The following is a 20069-nucleotide window of genomic DNA, read 5'->3' as shown; positions in this document are numbered from 1 at the left end:
ATGTGTACATGTGTAAATGTATGTGTGTATGTGTACATGTATGTGTATATGAGTACATGTATGTGTGTATGTGTACATGTATGTGTTTATGTGTACATGTATGTGTGTATGTGTACATGTCTGTGTGTATGAGTACATGTATGTGTATATGTGTACATGTATGTGAGTATGTGTACATGTATGTGTGTATGTGTACATGTCTGTGTGTATGAGTACATGTATGTGTATATGTGTACATGTATGTGTGTATTTGTACATGTATGTGTGTATTTGTACATGTATGTGTGTATGTGTACATGTATGTGTGTATGTGTACATGTATGTGTTTGTGTGTACATGTATGTGTGTATGTGTACATGTATGTGTGCTGGAGGTGGTATGCTAATGTATTTGCCTCTTTGCGATAACGCGGATCTGATGCCGTCTTAAAGAGGGATACATGCACAAACTATACCTGACTGAACTATCATGTCGAGTGCACACAGCACAGTGTACCACTCGGTCACATTAGAGTGACAACTAGTAAACTTTAATATTTAAAGTTTAGCATTACACTTTTGTTAAGAACTTTGGTATGTCCCGGCCTTGGGACAGAACCCATATTCTCACGTGAGCGTGCGTTAAACACTAAGAAACCGATGTATTGCCAGAAAGGCGCCATCAAATTATAAAAGTTGGAAGGAAGTAAATAGGAAACAAAATATCCAAAACGTTTCAATTGGTCCAACAGCCTTATGTTGGCTGCTTTTATGTTCCATAGGAGAGGGTACATCTGCAATTCAACAGGGGTTCCCCCATTAATAGCCTCCTACAACATGAAGGGTGTTACGGCAGGTATATTCTTTCCTCAATCCTCGACCTCGAGGCCCATGTACCCAATGTTTGTAATTCATTATTTGTTGGTTTATCAATGTCTATCGGTAACCCGAAGTATGTCGTTTACCCATTGTCTCTGATTTACGCATTGTCTCTGATTTACCCATTGTGTCTGATTTACCCATTGTCTCTAGCTACCCTTTGTTTGTTGTTCATCCATTGTCTGTCGTTTACCCATTGTATGTTACCCTTTATCTTTCGTTTACCCACGTTCTTTGGTTACCCGTTGTCTGTCGTTTACCCATTGTTTGTCAGTTACCACTTGTTTATTGTTATGTGATGTATCGCCCTGATATATTTGGTTAAAATTTAACAAATACAATCCTTCAAATCAACAACTCGATTTAAACGGAAAGTGAATTACGGGTCGGAGAAATGTGTAAACATTTCATAAAATTATATCGGCCAAATCGTCTTTTGCTAAGTCGGTGAACATTTATATACTTCGCGAGACGCGACTGTGAAGTTTCGCCAAGGCCGTCCACACGATGACGCATAGACGTCAACGTAAATAATGAATTTTAAACAATAACGTCTTACACTGGTTACAGGTTTTTGCATACGAGACCGACTTTCATTTCTTACGTAACCATTTCCTGATAAAATTAATCCCGCATCTGAGCAGTTTAGAACGCTTCACATTTTATGGGATTTTGTTTTGAATCGTTACGCGATAAAACGAAGATGACGGAGCTATATTTAGCTCGCATTGCCTCTAAGTGTTTGAAAAGAAGTCTGAACAATGCTATCAAATTTCCTCCCCATAGGAATCACCAATATTGTTGGCGACGAACGGTTTATACTTACAAGCGCAGTGGGACAAATCAACGTCATCGAAAAGCTTGTAAGTGCCCTAATGGCTTGTATACTTCTTCGACCCAAGGGCGAGTCACGGCCATAATGACCTAAGATACTCTTTATCTATTCGGGATTTTTTGTAACCCTTAGAAATAACACACTCCTCGGAAACGCGATATCAACTGCAGATGAATGTCCAATCTTCACGAAAAACATTTCTTTCATTTTAAACCTCTAGACTAATGCTCGATAAGAAGCTGAAAAATGACGTTTCTGTCCTTTGCCAAAATCAGATAATCACGATTTGGGAGGGGCTAATGTGTTTTTGCGTGTTTCAGCGGCATTCTAATCTCGGGAGTCACAAAACGAGAATTACCAATGAGAGTTCAATGTTTTAAAGATAGACATTGTAAACGGTAAATCTGAATGCTTAACTTTGTGGTATTTGAAACTTTTATTGTTTCAATTAGCACCGGTGCTCGTGGACAAGAATCATGCAAGACCTTTGTACGAACGTCCAATTTTGAACGTCGTCTTTTATTTTAGTAATATGTCAAGAAGTAAATGACCAGCGTGTTTATGCATAACATTGTTTCCTCGTGGGATCATGTTTATCGCATGTGGAATTCGACTGTTTTGTGATCACGTGACTTGATTGCATGTGCCAGTGTTTTTCCACGTTTTATCCGTAATGTCTGTTCCCTTCTTGTCATTCGTTCTCTATCCCTCAGGCTTTGTTACTCTCTAAGTATGTGTCATTCATAACCCAGTAACTTTTAACATATACCGATGTCTCTGCTTGCTCCTCCTTTTCGTAATCAACAAGATCTGATGTATATATCCTTGCGTCTGAAGAAGTATTTATAATTTCATTAAAAGAAAACCCTGAAAATATCTATCTCGCAAAACATGATTTATTTGCAGTGGTTCCCTCATAAAACATCATTTAAAAATTATCTAGGGCTTAGGCAGATTCAATTTTACAAACATGTTCATACATATCAATAATGTCTTATCCAAGGCAAAGCATATTGTAGCTATTGACATACCGATGTCGAGAGAAGAGATGTCATGTGACCTATCTGGAAACGCGTCCTGAAAACTGTAGCTATGGATATTGTTAATGGTAAACCACATTTATGGGAGGTTGATATTTGCCTAGCCCTTAAAACACAGATACACAGCACGTGTCACTTTTGTATATGACGAAGCATTGTCAGCTTAAGCAAACTTTCCTTAATCAGGCAGGATATTGACAAAGATGAATTATTGATACAGTTATGTGTATAAACGGGAGGATAGTTCGCCGTTATATGTAGTAGCTTTGCCGCAGGCCTACCGGACTCCTGATAGCTTCAATAACACAATGAGATGTGTCAAATCACACCACATCTTGTTGATATTAGACACACACAAACACAATATAATGGTTTATGGAAAACCCAACGGCTATCACTGACTATGGTTTTTGAAACTAGTAGGAACATTGAAACAGTAACCAAATTCATACAACCGCAGGTCTGGTATCGGGAAAAGAATACGCCTGCTGTTACCCACTTCATGTATATTAGGTGGCGACTAATGTGTGAACACCTGCAGAATTGGGGATTTGCTTTGGTGACCTCTATTTGGGGACACAAAAGCGACCAAAATGAATCTGCTGCACCCAACGCAATATTTAGTATATTTATCTTTTTTTCTACTTCTAATTACCTTTTACTAGCGCCGTGCTTGGCAACGCCTCACCTTTGGCCAGAATGTTGAGCGTTCGCCGAGGTTAGGAACGCAATGGGTTCCGTCCTAAGGCCGGGACATACCAAAGTCCTTAAACATGGTAGTTGCTATTCCCTGCTTAATGTTCAGCATTTAAGGGGAATTGCAACAGCTGGTTCACCCGGTGTAATGCTGTGATGGGTGCCTTCAGCATGGTATTTCAGTGAGATAGCATTAAAAAAGTCGTCATCAGATTCGCGCTATTACAAGGTGACAAGCACGCCAACATACCCTGTCTCCTGCACACACACACGCAATCACTCATACGTAACACACATGGAGGCACGTCCTTAAATGACCTTAGCTGTTAATAGGACGTTAAACAAAATAAAACCAAACCATTATCCAAATTAAACAATACCAACTGTTTGAAGAGAAAGATCAACCCTGCACGACTCAGGCATGCCCACACTCCTCATGCTGTTTGAAACTGACAGAACAAATGCTTTGCGTGTATTGCAATATCAAATTCATTAAATAGACCATTTGTATTTTACAGATACATGTATCATAACAAGTGAAAGCTTTAAATATTTAAACTCCTCATGTTAAGACAGCTCTCATTAAATGCCTCTGTTGAAGGTAAACACAATTTCCAAACCGCAAGGGGAATAAATAATGTATAATACCCAAGTAAAATGATAGCAATAATAATAGAAAACATGACCAGATTGAACCGCCATTTTGTGATCTGCTCCAGTCACACGGAACTCAGTTGTAGTAATTGTTTTTACAATAATGGCTCCGATAACGGGAAATAGAACCGGGAACCTCGAGCGCGCGAGGTTAACACGATTTTCCTCCCCGTCATGTGAGCATTTGATCCAATCACACAGGCTGTTATATAAGTGAGGCATACCGATATAATATGTGCATCGTAGACTATATATATATATAAAGGTGTGTTATTTGTGATTATAACCAACATTTAGACTCTCTGCATGCTGTGTTTTAATTATAATTGTTGTACAACAGGTCAACAATGTCAGTATGTTAACATCGATGAATTTAAGGTATTTCTACGTATATTCATAGTAGGTTTTGTGTCGATGAGTGTTGCTTCTAAAGGCCTATATATAAACTGCATGTCATTGAATTGTTATTTAATACAATATACAGGAAATGTTTGTCATCAATTTTGTTTTACAAATAACTATTTCTATTCTACTAGAGAGATGTTTCCAGCACATTTACGATTTATTTTTTTCACCAGTGTATTTTACATATACAAAAATAGCACATTCTCTTACACTCACATCTACACGTTTAAAATAACACTGCCATCATCCTTCACCTGATTTCATCATCATCATCATCATCATCATCATCATCATCATCATCATCATCATCATCATCATCATCATCATCGTCCATAATAAATGAATATCATCAAACACCCTCCTCTTACATCATCGTCATCACATCGCTGTCATCATCATGGATAGCGACATATCGTCGTTGTCATCCTCCTCATTAAAAGCTATCATCAACTCATGATCATCATCATACATCATCATCATACATCATCATCATACATCACCATCATACATCACCATCATACATCCTCATCAACAATGTATCATCATCCTCTACCATTACCATAACATTACGATCTTTCCATATAGAGAACGTGTGCATCATGTTGGTGTGTTGCTGGGTCATAACTGATCCTACAATATGCATGTGTTTCTTTGGGTATTGCTTTGCAAAATGGAAATATACATGTTCTATAATTAGTGATATTTATAATTATATGCTTGAAATATATAGCCTTGAATGAAATCCTCACAATAGCATGCTGATAGCCATAGGACCATTCATTGCGAACCGTTCGTGCTTTCTGACGAATTTATGTCTTTATGTCGCACGTTGCCGCCGAAAAAATGTAAATGTAAATTGCATAAATATATTTTTGTATCAAAAACAACAAAGACGACGAATGCTCTTTGTACATACAATCTTATCACAATTCGGTACGATCTGTCTCCTCAACCGTCTACATGTGACCCTCGTTATAAAAGAACATGCTTATTCCTTACAGATTTAACGCTTTCGACATATCCGGCCCTCCTAGGTACAAACAATGTACGTACACACACACACACACACATATATATAGCATATATAAATACTTTACATTTCTTATGATAGGTTTAAAGGGTTGGATAAAGCATCCCTTGGTATACCAAAGTTTTACTTGTAGAAAATGTAGAAAGTAAAACTCATGATTTTATAAAAACAAATGTGTGACATGAACAGTTTTTTTTTGTAGCCGATTGAAATTTGAACATTTTGTTTAAACATCCATATGTATAGACTGTTTGTTATTCTAGTTAAAATTGTGGCAGTTCATTATTATTTTATCAGTTTAATTTATGTATGTAACGACTGTATCATAATCTGCGTAATAACTGCATCAGTGTAATTACACTGCCAATACAATTATTTACTTTATGATATTACTGTAATTACTGTAATTACTGTGTTATTTTAGAAACTATAGCAATATGTTCAAATGAACATACTTACCCTATCAATGCAACTGCACAATATTAACGGATTCAACGTCACATAGGAAAGATAGGAAATGAAAAAGATCAAATGTGCTGAATTAGGGAAGCATCATAATAAATTGCGACCCTCCGACTGGCTGAATGAAAATGAAACAATATTGCATGCAGTCATTTAAACAAGTATCCATCTTGTTGGTTATTAGAGAAATTCCATGAACATGTAACAATGAAAACGTTTAGCCATGTAAGCATGCCAAATAAACTAATTCCATATACCATCGCCGCCTCTGAATAAACAAAACACGTGTAGTTACAGCAAGATGCCTGAAGCATGTCAACATATGACTTCACGAGCATCAATCGACAACCCGATTCCAATCTCTTAACTCATTCACCCCTGGAGACAAATTTGAACTCTCCCAATTCAAAGGTTGGAATAGTTTATTATGAAACTCCAGGGGTGAACGAGTTAATTGAATTTCCCACCGTGATGTGAATGAAAACAAACAACGGCAGTACAGATAATCCCATATCTCTTTACGTCTGAGTCGGTATGCTGAAACATAATCCTTAACCCTTTATTCCATAGCGTATTCGGATCATTAATACGGTCTAACCTCTTCTCCTTATATATGTACAGACTGCCGTTATCTTGTCATTGAACTGATTCACGTTCCCATTGATAGAATAGGAAATACAGAGCTGTCATTATAAACAAGGAATAATGACATTTGACTGAGTTAGTCTACGATCATAAAGCGAAGGTGTTGGATGCCAGCACTAATAATCGTTCACTTACAATCACAAGCATATGGTGATGTGACGGGAGCCACCTTGACAGTTGCCACATGTGGTTCGTCAAGCTCTAGCAATTCTATAAAAACCTGAATGCATTTCCGGTTTAATTTCTTGTTTTATTTTTGCCTCAATGAATCTGTTGTTGTCATCTTTGTACTGACTGAATTTTGGAATTTATTCCTTGAATTATTGGAATGAAATTTATGTTTTGAACATTCATGAGGTCATAACATAATTGGCTTTTTGGAATATTCCAAGAATTTCATTCCTTATATTTACATTTTTAAGCGCTTTGAATATTTCGATACAAGCATCAATAAAGCAAATACATGGATTGTTTTATACATGGGGGCTACGCAGTGGAGAGATCAGCTTGTTTTTGCGCGAAAATGTAAAACTCCTGCTGGTGGTCCTAGCAACAGCTTGACAACAACAACAACAAAAATTATAATTTGTAGAATTTATACAAGTGGAAAATTATTATCATATACTTTAAACACCTTATTTAAGCTTTAAAATCAAGTCAATCATGTTTAATACTAATTCTTATTAGCATAACAAAACTACATCGAGGGCTGTTCCACGGCGGACGTGAACCAAGTACGCCCTGTGCTACGTCAATGTAGTGTATTAATATGCAGTGATGAGGTCACCTGTGTTATGCAAAAATGAATGTCATATTTGGCAATGGTTCCCAGCATACAGTATGTAAATATTATTGCATAATGACATTTTTGTTATTTTGCCTTGTATGCAAAAGCCGAGGAAATGACACAACCCATAGTGGGTATTTGGTTTCGTTCAAAAGTCAAAATTATTGATAATGGATGGATAACATCGAATATAATCCATATTACAATATAACATTTCTTTATGTAGCTTTCACGGTGCAATTCTAGCCCAAACAAATATTTGTTGTTGAAATACGTGATCTCATTCATATCTAAGGGGGAAATGGCGAAAAATTTATCATTTTAAGTAAATTGCGAATTATTTTGTTTATTACACTCTGATATATTAAGTCTTTTTCTGCTTAATTCCCATCAGTTATAAACACATATTTCAAAAGAGTCTAGAATGTTTCGACCATTAAAAAGTATATGTTCATTTAAATTGGTCGATATACGTATGCACGAGCATCAGACACAAATAGATTGTTTTAGGTGTCTTAATGTAGACAATGGTTTTAAATGCCACGCTGTTCCGGGTATAACATGTCTTATACACATCCCTATTACACAACGTAGAAGGCGTCTAGTAATTCCGGTGGTACCAATTTGCATCAACTACCGCTAGCACCTAAATAAAACATGTATATAATCTTACTTGTAAAGGAGGGTTTCTTGGGATGATTTCGACCAATTATGAACGGTTGTCGTCAAATTATCATATGAAGGCACGTTAGTCTAGTGGTAGGACGCTGCGCTCGTGACCGAAGGGTTACGGGTTCGAATCGCGGCACGGCACTGTGTTGTATCTTTGAGCAAGATACTTTACTCCGCTTATTCCAGTCTACTCAGCTGTAAATGAGTACGTGGTTGTGAGTGCTAGAAATGTTGAATGCTAGCTGTTAGCACCGAAATGACAGCTCTGGCTGTATGCTCCCCAGGGAGTTGAGAAAGGTATTGGCTGGTTGCAAAGTCCCTATAACAACGTATAATAATTTGTGAACCGCTTTGAGACGACCTACGAACTTGGTTGTAATAAAGCGTTATATAGGAACCTCGAATTATATGTGTAAACACATTTTCCCCATTTCTTAAGTCAGGATAGTTCCTCAAATGATTACACGTATACTAATATTTAAATGACTGTTGAAACAATTCTGTTATCAATGACTCGTCGCATAAGGTACTTGAATATATTTCTATTTAACAGTTACTGACTTTTTGTGAGGTCGATTCATGGTTTTATGAACCCGATGGAGTGATATAAATCTAGAATATGTTTTCATTCTATCAGGTTGATTATGATTCCTGTATGATGCACAGAACAAAGCTGTAGTTGGTCATTTTTATATTCAGAATTAGGATATATACCAAAAAAATGCGAGTCCACATCACTATTTCCAATACATTCTTATTTGCAAATATAAACACAGATTCTATCGACAGTGAGAGCAGGAAAACTGTTAAAATAGATTTCAGAAAAACAGAAGCCCGGACAGTTATGATGTGGTTGCATATCGCGGAATTTAAGAGATTAGCCTCTAACAAAAACATACTCCATAGGATTTGAATGTTTGTAAAAGGGCAACTACCGTGGCGTGGAAATTCGTGCGGTTTTTTTCGCATTGAGGAAACTAACACAAAGGTATACACACCAAAGATTTACAAAATATATAAATATATACACAAGATTTTTCTAAAGAATAGATAATATTTATATATTGTGTACTCTAATCGTTCCCGACCCCCACCCCCCCTAATCCACAATCCCCCCTAAAAAACAAATTCAAAAATTATATGAAATATATAAAGCAGTGATTGATTTTTAACAGGAATATACTTAATGTGATTTGTTATCTGAAGCAAATGTACATATCAACATATCATCAGAGTGATAACAATTCCCTTTTATCGTGATTGATGTGATTTATATTTAACTGTGTAGCTTTGGTACTCTCGTGTTGCTTTTCTAATGTTACCAATGGTGGCTCATATGATTGTTATCCTAAATACTCTATCAGGACAATGTACTCGGAAGGTCATCAAAGGTTTGACGTTTCACCAGACAATCCGACTTAGTGCTCCCTCGTCTACCATACCACCAGGGCCCTTTACGGCCAGCTTGGGGCAATACGTGTCCATTGCCTACGAAAACAATCAAGTAAACGAGCTGTAGTCTAAAACTAACATATGAAAGTGATTTGTTTGGTCTCAATGCGATGATGTGCAGTCAGTTGGGTCTAGCTTCATGCGTGGCATTCGATATGTTTGTTGTTTCGTTTCCGTTGGCAACTGTTTAAGCAGTATGAAATTGCTTTCATTATTGTATTTTGACGAGAATTTTCATGTAAGACGAAACCAGAGTACCCGGAGAAAACCCGCGTGGTCAGACATTCTATACTTTTGAGGTATGGCAGGGATAAAACCCCTTCATTCATCCTTTCCACATCATGGAAATATCATCTTTTTCTCCAATGTCAGTACATGTATTAATAATAATAACAATGCGAGGTTCTTATGTACCGCTTTATCACAACCTCGTTCGTAGGTCGTCTCAAAGCGGTTAACCGCGTATTATACCTACAATAAAACGGAGGATAACGTCTCCCGTTTTCCTCCACTTCGCTAACCGACTACGAACTGGACGGACCAATTTTCCATTTTTAAAACTCTTTTATGAAATTTCAGATCACTTCATAACGAAAGAAAATTTGAAGTTCTCGTAATTACACCATGCGGCGATATACTCCAAGTGACACCTTCAGTTGTATTTCCAAAAGAAAGATTTTTTGTCTGAAAGACAGATATACACGACATTATATCTTCATCTTGGTTACGCCATATCTGTTGTGAAAGAGATTCAATGGCTAATTAAAAATCCCACTTACGGTATTCAGATAAGCAGATTATGTGCATTTCACAGCTTCAATATTCATCATGAATCTTCAACTTAGTTTTTTTTTTATTAAATTGACATATAAAGCCTGATATAGGACTCTTAAATCCATATTATAATGCCATGTAAATTTCATTTTGCGATGATTTTAACATGATTTGTAATTTGAAAATTAATAAAAGCGAAAAGAAAAGGGGTTGAATTCGGAAACTCTACACTTTCATCGCTACTCTTTAGCAACACTTTCATAGAAAATGTATATTAATGCATCGCTGTCAAAATGCCATGTTAATGCTATGCCAATTGAGTTTTAATGCATCGCTGTCTAAACGCCATGTTAACGATATTACAAATGAGTTTTAATGCATAATATACACCATTTATATAGCGCCCTATATAATTTGTAAAATTACTCTAAAGCGCTTTACATTATATGGATAATAGTAATTGTTATAATTGTGAAAACAAAAAACAAAGGCTTACAATCACTTTTTTACATTTAAGCAAGCAATGTGCACATAATTGAACAAATAAAAGGGTGGTATTTACATGACGTCTTTGCAAGGATTCTAAAATGCAGACGTGAAGAGGTGAGTTGTGATGTCCCTCTTGAACTTGGCCAGGGTCTTTGACTTCCTAATAGCAGGTGGTAAGCTATTCCACAACGTAGCCGAAACCCTCCGAAAGCATCTGTTTCCGTAGGTCACAGTACAAGATTTTAGGACACACAACAAAGATTCTGACTCCGACCGCAGTGATCATGACGGCTCATACAGGGTAACAAGCTCCTGTAGGTACTGAGGAGCGGTTCCATTCCTTCCCTTGTATTTCTACACTAGAATTTTGTACTGCGACCTGTATCGTACAGGTAACCAGTGCAACGAATTAAAGCAAAGGTGTGATGTGCTCTCTCTTTCGAGTACGAGTAACTAGCCGTGCTGCAGTGTTCTGGACCCTCTGCAGACGACTAGTTATTTTGTCAGATACACCACAGAGCAGGGCGTTACCATAATCCAATCGAGAGGTGACAAGAGAATACAGCCGATGTTCCTGGTCTGGCAATAGCTTTCACTTGTTTATCCATGTTCAGTGAGCTATCAAAGTATACCCCTAGGTTTTTAACAGCTGAAATATTCTCAATAGTTCTGGCACCGACCTTGAGCTGGAGAGCCATGTTAACGCTATGCCAAATGAGTTTTAATGCATCGCTGTCAAAATGCCATGTTAACGCTATGACAAATGGGTTATAATGCATCGCTGTCAAAATGCCATGTTAACGCCATGACAAATGAGTTTCAATGCATCGCTGTCAAAATGCCATGTTAACGCTATGACAAATGAGTTTTAATGCATCGCTGTCAAAAAGTCATGTTAAAGCTATGACAAATGAGTTTTGATCCATCGCTGTCAAAATGCCGTCTTACCGCTATGACAAATGAGTTTTAATGCATCGCTGTCAAAATGCCATGTTAACGCTATGACAAATGAGTTATAATGCATCGCTGTCAAAGTGCCATGTTAATGCTATGCCAATGAGTGTTAATGCATCGCTGTCAAAATGCCATGTTAACGCAATGACAAATGAGTTTTAATGCATCGCTGTCAAAATTGTATGTTAACGCTATGACAAATGAGTTTTAATGCATCGCTGTCGAAATGCCATGTTAACGCTATGACAAATGAGTTATAATGGATCGCTGTCAAAATGCCATGTTAACGCTATGGCAAATGAGTTTTAATGCATCGCTGTCAAAATTGCATGTTAACGCTATGACAAATGAGTTATAATGCATCGCTGTCAAAATGCCATGTTAATGCTATGCCAATGAGTTTTAATGCATCGCTGTCAAAATGCCATGTTAACGCTATTACAAATGAGTTTTAATGCATCGCTGTCAAAATAACATGTAAACGCTATGACGAATGAGTTTTAATGCATCGCTGTCAAAAAGTCATGTTAAAGCTATGACAAATGAGTTTTGATGTATCGCTGTCAAAATGCCGTGTTAACGCTATGACAAATGAGTTTTAATGCATCGCTGTCAAAATAACATGTAAACGCTATGACAAATGAGTTTTAATGCATCGCTGTCAAAAAGTCATGTTAAAGCTATGACAAATGAGTTTTGATGTATCGCTGTCAAAATGCCGTGTTAACGCTATGACAAATGAGTTTTAATGCATCGCTGTCAAAAAGTCATGTTAAAGCTATGACAAATGCGTTTTGATGTATCGCTGTCAAAATGTCGTGTTAACGCTATGACAAATGAGTTTTAATGCATCGCTGTCAAAATTGTATGTTAATGCTATGACAAATGAGCTTTAATGCATCGCTGTCAAAATGCCATGTTAACGCTATGGCAAATGAGTTTTAATGCATCGCTGTCAAAATGCCATGTTAACGCTATGACAAATGAGTTTTAATGCATCGCTGTCAAAATGCCATGTTAACGTTATGACAAATGAGTTCTATTGCATCGCTGTGAAAATGCCATGTTAATGCTATGACAAATGAGTGTTAATACTTCGCTGTCAAAATGCCATGTTAACGCTATGACAAATAAGTTGTTATGCATCGTTGTCAAAATACCATGTTAACGCTATGACAAATGAGTTTTAATGCATCGCTGTCAAAATGCCATGTTAACGCTATGACAAATGTGTTTTAATGCATCGCTGTCAAAATTGCATGTTAACGCTATGACAAATGAGTTTTAATGCATCGCTGTCAAAATGCCATGTTAACTCTATGACAAATGAGTTTTAATGCATTGCTGTCAAAATGCCATGTTAACGCTATGACAAATGAGTTTCAATGCATCGCTGTCAAAATGCCATATTAACGCTATGACAAATGAGTTTTAATACATCGCTGTCAAAATGCCATGTTAACACTATGACAAATGAGTTTTAATGCATCGCTGTCAAAATGGCATGTTAACGCTATGACAACTGAGTTTTAATGCATCGCTGTCAAAATGCCATGTTAACTCTATGACAAATGAGTTTTAATGCATTGCTGTCAAAATGCCATGTTAACGCTATGACAAATGAGTTTTAATGCATCGCTGTCAAAATGGCATATTAACGCTATGACAAATGAGTTTTAATACATCGCTGTCAAAATGCCATGTTAACGCTATGACAAATGAGTTTTAATGCATCGCTGTGAAAATGCCATGTTAATGCTATGACAAATGAGTTTTAATGCATTGCTGTCAAAATGCCATGTTAATGCTATTACAAATAAGTTTTAATGTATCGCTGACAAAATGTCATGTTAACACTATGACAAATGAGATTTAATGTATCGCTGTCAAAATGTCATGTTAACACTATGACAAATGAGTTTTAATGCATCGCTGTCAAAATGCCATGTTAATGCTATGACAAATAAGTTTTAATGTATCGCTGTCAAAATGTCATGTTAACACTATGACAAATGAGTTTTAATGTATCGCTGTCAAAATGTCATGTTAACACTGTGACAAATGAGTTGTAATGCATCGCTGTCAAAATGCCATGTTAACGCTATGACAAATGAGTGTACTCTGAATCAAGAAAATATCAGTTATATTTGGTTTATCACCAATGTTAATTGGATAGTACTCCAAGTTCACGAAAACAACTTTAGAGTAGAACTTCTTGTTCATAATAAGAATTTTATCAAATTAGTCTAAGTAAAGAACGGACATTTGCTGTTCATTAAGAAAAAGGTAGGAAATAAAGAAGGTTAACAGTTTAAAAAACCAGTAGTTAAAATCATTGATGAAAAGACTACATTGTAAAGATATTCAAATGCGCAAAATATCGAAATATAAACAGAATGTCGCATGTCAAATGGTTTTATTTTACTTCCGGCTTGGTCTGGACCAAATCGGAGCTTTGTTTATAATGATTACCCGCAATTGTTGTCGAATGGATTTTATATTTGGATCCGACATTTGTCACCTTCGTAATTATTATTTTATTCATCAGTGACTATAAAGCACACAGGAAAATGGAAAGTTGTATACAGAAAATGACATCAGTCAGCGCATGAATATTTCATAAGGACGCATTAACGGTTTAGAAGCATCATGTTTCATTGTTACGTCTATATTCCCGATTGTGATATGATATACGCCATCAAGCACTAGAGATTGAAGCAGTTTGAAGGCAAGTAAAGGGATATATATTAGTATTGTCAACATGGTTTCAAACATTCACAGAGAGATAGTTTAAGAAAACACGTTACATCCATAACCGGAAGAATTTTACGGACTTTCACGTCTAAATGACAATTTCGTACAAATTAAATCTTCGTTTTTGATATAACAATATTTACCCGGAAACTTTCGCCGCAGCTTAATTTATTGATTGTTACGTCATTGGTTTGTGTGAGAAAATTACGTCGTTTTCTCAAAAAATGATGACGTTACTCTCACAAACGAATGACGTAACACTCAATACCTGCTCACAAGAGAAGATAACTCTGCAATACGAAAAGACGTAATGGTGGCGAAAATATCATTACAGCAAATATAAATAAACAACATCATCTTCAAAGAAAGTGATTGTTAAGGGCGCAGTTAACAGTGGACGAACCTTTATAACATGAACGAGAGGCGAAAGTCTGACTGGGCGAACGTTTCCTGGTATACGGTAGAAATACCAGAGGAACAGAGAACACTTCTAAACACGTTTAAAAATGCAAATATATTCAGAACTCCGACCTTAACACATCTAAGTATTATTTCTAGGATTAATGACATGGGTCCGTCAATTGGTATAAGATATATTTGTCAAGATTTCAAGTCCTTGTAACAGCTTAGGCAATACAAGGACGAAAGTCGTGGAAGACACCGATAAAAAGAAAAAAAAGTAGAAAATAAAAGGAAAGCCGGAGGTTACAAGTGTTGCGATGGTAGCAGCATCTCATGTTTCGTTTCCCCAATTTCCAATTAACAAATGATATAAACGAAAATCGCCAATTCTGCTAGGTGTTTAACATCAATCGTCTCTTTTGTGAATACAACGGGATGCAGCAGGTCTACATTTTCTCCGAACTTGCATGGGATGTAAACCTGAATGACTAAATATCTGCTGCGGTTCGTTGGTTCGGTCTCAATGAACAGCGTGGCAATTATTATAATACCAAGAGACCAGCATCAATGACAGCTTAATCCACTACCAAGTTAGAAGACCATTCATTGCTCAATTAGCAAGAGATGAATCATTGTTTTTTTTGTTCTCCTTTTTCTGTATGTTAATTTCGTCCTTGAAACAATTGCAAATGACATCGATAAAATCATGTGTACTTTTTTTAAATCCATTTCGTGTTTCAAGTTTTCTTTGCAATGAATTGCATTCTTAATTGATTTAGACAGAACAATTCCTAAAGGAGAACTGGCAATTTTAACAACCCGGCCTTGACTTATTTCACATTTGATCGAAATATACAAATAGTCTTATGTTGCCAAACTCTTCAGGATCACAATGGTTTCATCGTCGAGTGCAGTTTAAGACACACAAATAGATAACAACAGGTCCACAAAAGGTATGCTATGATGCAAACGGACGTAACCCTGGGTCCGTATTCATGAAACCATTCTCATCCTCAAGCATGAATTCTGTGATCATGCCAGCTTCCTTCAATATCTTATAACAAGTTTAAGAAGTCAAGTGTAAATATTGAAAACAGTATTTATAATAATAATAATAATTCGAAGTTCTTATATACCGCTTTATCACAACCTAGTTCGTAAGTCGTCTTAGAGCGGTTCACATATTATTATCTGTTGTTATAGGGCTTTTCAACCAGCCAATACCTTACTCAACTCCCTGGGGAGTAACAGCCGGAGCTACCATTTCGGCGCTAACAGCTAGCATGCAACAATTCTAGCACTGTTCAACCACGTAATCATTTACAGCTGAGTAGACTGGAACAAGCGGAGTAAAGTATCTTGCTCGGCGTCCTACCACTAGATCATCGTGCCTCCAATAGCCAGTATTCGGCTTTACGATTCTCCAAAATTCTTCCATATTGACAAAATATGATTATTTTATTACTTTATCACGGAAACAGGATATTGATCTTGAACACAGAATCTGAGTTAGAGCATGCGAATGGTTTAATGAATATTGACACTGATATTATAACTACACCGGTTTAGAAATATGGTAAAAATGTAAGCCTGCTTCATGAACTGTTTCAATGTTCAATTTAGATTTCTTCAAATAAAGAGAACAAAGACGAAAACTCCCACTTGTAGAGTTCACCGTCTAACGATAAATATATCCCAGCAGGTGAATTGATTTTACGCAAACATGCAGGGAAATTTAATGTCGTAAATTCTTAGTAGGTATTCGAAGGTCTATTGCAAGTATATGAAACTATATCAAAGCAAAGGAAGGCTTGTATGAATGGAACCTCGGGCTTAAACCAAGAATGCTTTTGTTATGATATTTGTTCGCAAAAACAATAGCTATGAAACACACCATTAATACATATTGGATGAGAAAAAAAGTAGAAGATGGAAATATGTGAGGATAAAAGACAGAGAAAGAGAAAGATACAATACAAATCACAGGTTTAACAAGAAATAAATAGTAAACACATACAAATGAGAAGCGTTATTTTTGCGGACATTGACATTGCCTAACCATTCTAAAGTAAACAAACTATTAACTTACCTTTTATCGAAGTGCAAAACTATGACCCGAAGAGAGTGTTATTTGATATCAACCCTTACACATGTAGCACTAAATATAAATCCTATTTCCACCGGAATCGTAATCCAACGACGCACTTCCGTTCCCTGATATGTTTGGTAATTTAAAATCAAAATAGTTTGCTGGTGTTTTCTCCCGTTTCTCCGTATTAGAGCACGAACACCATTCCAGTCGAGAGCTGAACACACTGTGTTACTGATACTGTGATAGTGTATATTTAAAACAACCGACTTGTCGATTTATTATTAATGGGAGTGTGTTAGGGAAGAATTTTAACAGAACAACTGAATCTGTCCCCGAGGAAATTAATGTCCTATCCTCGAATTCAGGACATCCTGTGTCTGTTGATCCATGGTAATTGATAAAGGGATATGTTTTCTAGCCCTAATTAATTTGATAGTGGTAAAGGCTTGCTAGTTGTATTGTATATGGTGGTGGTGGGCGTTTACGTTATATGTGGGTGTGTTAGTATTGTGTGAATTCATGGTATCAATATTTTATGCAGTGCTATTGTGCTGGTGTTGGTGGTGGCTTATTTTGTCTTGCTAGTGCTGTCTATTATGGTTTGGTGGTGGTTATAATGAAGGTATTTATAATGGTGGTGTTGGTAGTGGCTTTGTTATCGTGCTGGTGGTGTCGGTTGCGGTGTCGTGCTGGTGGTGTCGGTTGCGGTGTCGTGCTGGTGGTGTCGGTTGCGGTGTCGTGCTGGTGAATGTTTTTGTCGTGCTGGTGGTGTCGGTTGCGGTATGGTGGTGGCCGTAATTAATGTGTATATAATGTTGGTGTTGGTAGTGGCTTTTTTGTCGTGCTTGTGGTGTCGGTTGCGGTGTCGTGCTTGTGAATGTTTTTGTCGTGCTGGTGGTGTCGGTTGTGGTGTCGTGCTGGTGAATGCTGTTGTCGAGCTAGTGGTGTCGGTTGCGGTGTGGTGGTAGTGAATGTTTTTGTCGTGCTAGTGGTGTCGGTTGCGGTGGGGTAGTAGTGAATGTGTTTGTCGTGCTGGTGGTGTCGGTTGCGGTGTGATGGTAGTGAATGTTTTTGTCGTGCTAGTGGTGTCGGTTGCGTTGTCGTGCTGGCGAATGTTTTTATCGTGCTAGTGGTGTCGGTTGCGGTGTACTGCTGGTGAATGTTGTTGTCGTGCTGGTGGTGATGGTTGCAGTGGCGACGGCGGTAAATGTGATGGTAATGGTGGGCGTTTGCATTATTTGCAGGATGTGATAGTATTGCACAGGTTCGTGGTATCATTAGTTTATGCAGTGATATTGTGGTGGTGACTAAGTAGTGGTTGTTGCTGTTTTGGTGTAGTGTCGGCGATGATAAAGGGTATATGTGGTGGTGTTGATTATTGCTGTTCTTGTGGTGTTGGTGATAATGAATGGTATAGGTAATAGTAGTGTTGTAGGTGGCTGTTTCTGGTGGTGGCGGCGGTTAATATTGCAATAGCATTGTGATGGTGCTGGTGGTGATGATGATGATGATGATGATGCTGCTGCTGCTGCTGCTGCTGATGATGATGATGACGGAAATCTCATTAGAATATGTTATCGTTTATCAATTTCGGATACATACTTATACATGCGTACCAATAAAATGAAAAGATCAATGTTGAAATCTACTTTCATACTGCGGCTTGGAAGCTGTAAATGTATGGTTATTCACAAGAAGTGAGCCAATATACATCATAGCCTTACGATTAATATTTTTGCTTAACAATTTATGACCCGAGGATAATCACTACTATTCCCCATATCTCGGCATAAATTGTCAATAAAGAGTAGCGGACGATAAAGAGATTTCCGTTCTGCTGCTCTGTTGTACCATAAATGATTCTTATAAAGAAATTATCATATGGTGCAGCGATATTTACTTATGTTGCCTTTCCGCATCGACCACTCAACATTTAAATAGGTGCGTTATTCGTTGTACTAATTAAAGCGCTTTATAACTTTGTTAAACAAAGAAACCAACTTCATCAAATAGTCCCTTTCATACATCCTTGGACTATTGTGATGTCGGCAATGGCGGTTGCGGTCGGCGGTTGCGGCGGTGAATATCCATACTTTGTTCATGTTACATGAGAAGATTGCCTTTAACATTCATACTATAACTACACAATATAAAATCCTGCATTCAGGAAAACGATTTTAAGAATAAAACAAGATACATATCTGTTACGATTGGTACACTTTATGTAATATTTGCCCGTGTTTATTATTCGGCCATTCATACAAAATATGCAAAGGCAACGAGACAAACCGATCATTTTATAATATAACTTTATTTTTGATAATATATAATATAAAACAAATGTATGAAGATCTACTATTATGGGGTTGATAAAACTAAAAACAGCCACGCGGCAATTGAGAACGAATATATTGTAAACCTGTTTAATTAATAATGATAATTAGTCAAGGTTGTTATAAACCGTTTTATCACAAACTAGTTTGGAGGTCTTCTCAAAGCAAATTATCATCCGTGGCTATAGGGCCTTTGCAACCAGCCAATATCTTGCTCCACTCCCTGGGGAGCATACAGCCGGTGCTGCCATTTCGGCGCTCACAGCTAGCATTATACAACTCTAGCACTTCCCAACCACGTACTCATTTACAGCTGAGTAGACTGGAACAAGCGGAGTAAGGTATCTTGCTCAAAGATACAATACAGTGCCGTGCCGTGACTCGAACCCGCAACCTTCGGTCACGAGCCCGGCGTCCTATCACTAGACTACCATGCCTCTAAGGATCCCTGTCCGTTTGAATAAAACTGTATCACAGTTGTCTAAGACACTACCGTTTACTATGTGGCTCAATCGATTACAGCGACAGTATACTATTCTGAAGTCATAAGATTCAAATCCCGATCCAGCCCCGTTTAATGTTTACACTCTAAACACTGCTGTTAGTTATAATGTAGTTTCATTTTATTTTTATATTCATTTTTATACTGGACGGAGGGAGGGTCTGTTTTTCTTAAGAAATGATTTATCAAAGGTAAAAACATAACGATAAAGACAGTTTCCAATGGATAGTTCCA

General features: G+C 37.1%; 1 protein-coding gene across 4 annotated transcripts in view; it reads right to left on the bottom strand.

The window, feature by feature from the left end:
- LOC110465679 overlaps nucleotides 1–20069 on the bottom strand; it is a 128650-nt gene that overhangs the window by 70878 nt on the left and 37703 nt on the right. Inside the window, exon 1 of one of the 4 annotated variants that reach the window (XM_021521644.1) lies at nucleotides 16998–17211. The exons of the other annotated variants lie outside the window; for them this stretch is intronic. The gene's annotated coding sequence lies outside the window, so the exon portion shown is untranslated. Of the gene's footprint in view, nucleotides 1–16997; nucleotides 17212–20069 lie in introns of those variants that run through there. 4 annotated transcript variants of the gene reach the window in all.

Source organism: Mizuhopecten yessoensis, unplaced genomic scaffold (genome assembly GCF_002113885.1).
Source record: "Mizuhopecten yessoensis strain PY_sf001 unplaced genomic scaffold, ASM211388v2 scaffold11097, whole genome shotgun sequence".
In the NCBI taxonomy this organism is placed as follows: Eukaryota; Metazoa; Mollusca; class Bivalvia; order Pectinida; family Pectinidae; genus Mizuhopecten; species Mizuhopecten yessoensis.
The sequence above is the reverse complement of the archived record's forward strand: the minus strand, read 5'-3'. Positions and strand labels throughout refer to the sequence as shown.